The sequence below is a fragment of the Megalopta genalis genome, unplaced genomic scaffold (assembly GCF_051020955.1).
Source record: "Megalopta genalis isolate 19385.01 unplaced genomic scaffold, iyMegGena1_principal scaffold0030, whole genome shotgun sequence".
NCBI lineage: Eukaryota > Metazoa > Arthropoda > Insecta > Hymenoptera > Halictidae > Megalopta > Megalopta genalis.
This window is the reverse complement of record NW_027476099.1, coordinates 730001-733371: the sequence shown is the minus strand read 5'-3', so window position 1 is coordinate 733371 and position 3371 is coordinate 730001.

Here is a 3371-nt window from a genome sequence, read left to right as displayed (position 1 = left end):
AGGAGACCGAGTGGTCGGACTACTCTCCCCCATCGCACTCGCCAAGGTCCACAGCGGACCTCTCTCTTGCGGGAAGTTCCCGCAACACCGACCCATCCATGCGCTCGAGGCGCACGCTAGCCACGCGCGCCTCCTCCTTCCTCTCGTTTCCCCCCTCCCCGGTTTTTTTAATTTGTGAACAATCCATAGTTGATCCCACGAGAATGGTCGGAAAAGAGGTCACCCCGGGTAGAGCCGCCATACCCGGGGAAGGCTAATACGCCCGGGGGGTCGCCAGGTACCCCGGGGTTGTCCGCTAACGATTGGTGCACCCACCAACCATAGCTGGCGCTTACTCCAGCTACGCCCTCTTCACCGCGCAATACTGCTTGGGGCTAGGGATTTTTTAGAGAGGTTGTCATCCTCGCGGTCCGGCCGGTTAAGGCAAGACCCCCGTTCCTGTAAAACATGACCACAGGTTTACGGTATGTGTCCGACTTTAGTTGGCCCCTCACCTCAAGCCACTCCGGCTAGGTAGAACCTGCCAGGGAATGAAATCCCCGCCGGCACAGCCTTGAGGATCATTAGGGCACGAAGCCCCCCCACCACGACAAGGTAGCGGACACGGGGGGGGGGGAGAATCTTGCTTAACTAACGATTTTACATTAGAATTAAGTATTTAGAACGAAATCTAAAGTCAGAAAATGGCGCTTTACTCTAGTGATTTTTCGATTTTTTCAATTTTATGAAAAAACCTGTCATTAGATTTTGTTAGATACGAGAATCTTGCTTAGCTAACGATTTTACATTAGAATTAAGTATTTAGAACGAAATCTAAAGTCAGAAAATGGCGCTTTACTCTAGTGATTTTTCGGTTTTCTCAAATTTCTGAAAAAACCTACCATTAGATTTTCTTCAAAGTACGATATTCTTGCTTAGATAAAGTTTTTACATAGAAATTACGCATTTAGAACGAAATCTAATGTAGGAAAATGCTACTTTACTCTTGATCGGTACGTTGGGGACTTGGAAAATATTCGGGCGTACGCGGCTCGTCTTTTTTTTTTTGTTTAACGTGGGGGAAATCTGCTGGTCAGACACCCCTGTCCCGCCCGAAGGACGGGGCGGTGGTAGTGCGGGGTTTGACCCGCAAAAACCCCCACGGCGGCCTAGGGCGCTGGCGAGTAGCGGGGGAGCCACGAGAACTCTCAAAGAACACAACCGCGGCTCCCCCTCGCCTGGCCGGCCACCAGGATGGAACGGCGGTGGCCGGCCGCGTCCCGGGGGGGAGATTTATACTCCCCCCATGAATCATCTTGCTTCGGCGGTGCGGGGGACCGCACCCCACACCGCCTCGTCACTCCCAATATGGGGTGGACAGCTTCAGTTGTGGGGGGGGGGGTGGCGGGCGGCGGGCAATTAAACCAGTAATCTGGTACACCCGCCGCCCGCCTACTCTCATCTGCTCGGGGGGGGGGGGGGCTCTAGGCGTGGGCGCACACGCCGCACCCCCCGCTCACGGCGACCCCGCTCGGCAGCCTCCTTCTGCAGCATCACCTCTTCGCAGAAGGCGATGGCTGCCGCCCATTTTTCTCGGCCTCTCCAGCATGGCCCCAACTAAGCTGGAGAGAGCGAGGTCGCGACCAACTTCCCGTCTTAGGACTCGGCGCAGCACTGAAAATGCGGGGCATACCTCCAGTGTATGCTGCGCCGAGTCCTCCTCCGCGCCACAGTGGTGGCACACCGTCGTCGCTTCCCGACCGATGCGACACAGGTAGACACCGAAGCAGCCATGCCCGGTGAACACCTGCGTCGCACGGTAGGTGAGCCTGCCAAACCGCCTCTCCCGCCACGAGGTGAAGTGCGGCAGGAGAGCCCCAGGGACGCGCTCGCCGGCATGGGAACAAAGCTCCGCATGCCATCTGGCGAGCGCAAGTCCCCGAGCCTGGAGCTCGAAGCACTGGACCGCCTCCTGCTCCGGCGGGTCCCCCCGAGCCCGGCCAGCGATGCATATGCGCCTATAAACATAGGCGCGCATCGCCGCCTGCAGCTCGAAGGGAATTTCTCCCGCCAGAGCAAGCGCCGCCACGGTAGACGTGGTGCGGTAACCTCGTATGAGGCGAAGGGCCATTTGCCTCTGAAGCCGGCGCAACAACAAGGTGATGCGCCGGCTTGCCCTCGCGGACGGCGCCCAGATCGGGGCGCCGTACAAGGCCATGGACCGCACCACGCCTAGGTATAGGCGACGCACCATGTTATCCGGTCCCCCGAGATTGGGCAACAGGCGGCCGAGCGAGGTCGCCGCCCTCTCAACTCGGGGGACGAGGCGGCCGAAATGCGCCCCGAATCTCCAGTGGCTGTCGAGGATCAGTCCGAGATACTTGATCTCGGACTTCACCTCGACGCAGGCTCCTCCAACCCAGATCCACGATCCGGCCGGTGGCCGCGACCGAGGCCGTCCAAACCAGACGGCCTCGGCCTTCTCCGGGGCCATCTTCAGCCCCAGATCGTGGATCTTCGCGACGACGGCTGCCACCGCAACCTCCGCTCGTCGGATGGTCCTCTCGAAGGTTTCCCCGACGGTGACCACCAACGTGTCGTCCGCATAGCAGACAAGGGTGGCACCGTCGGGCAGGGAGGCCTTCTCCAGGACTGCGTTATATCCCAGGTCCCACAGGAGTGGTCCTAACTCGGACCCCTGTGGGTAGAGCCCGCGCGGTAGAGCCCTTGGGGCTAGGGATTTTTTAAAGAGGTTGTCATCCTCGCGGTCCGGCCGGTTAAGGCAAGACCCCCGTTCCTGTAAAACATGACCACAGGTTTACGGTATGTGTCCGACTTCAGTTGGCCCCTCACCCCAAGCCACTCCGGCTAGGTAGAACCTGCCAGGGAATAAAATCCCTGCCGGCACAGCCTTGAGGATCATTAGGGCACGAAGCCCCCCCACCACGACAAGGTAGCGGACACGGGGGGGGGGTACGCGGCGCGTCTCGGCGCTTCGAACAGCTCCGGTGTCCCCATTATTTTCGATTTAAGGCTAAAATAAATTTTTCTAATTTTTTTCAATTACATATTCTTGCTTAAATAACTTTTTTACATAGGGATTAAGCATTGAGAACGACATATTGTTTAAAATAATGGTACTTTACTCTTTTGATTTTTCGGTTTTTTTGATTATTTTGAAAAATAAATTTTTGTAATTTTTTTAAATACGATATTCGTGATCAGTGAACGATTTCACATATGGATTAAGCATTTAGAATCGTGCGGAAGCGTTATTAAAAAAGTTTACTCGATGCGATGGGACTTTGAAAAGTTTTTGAAAATTTTCATATTCGGAGAAAATGTGTAATTTTTTGTCTAGTTTACGGTAGTGTAATTTATTTTAATGTTTA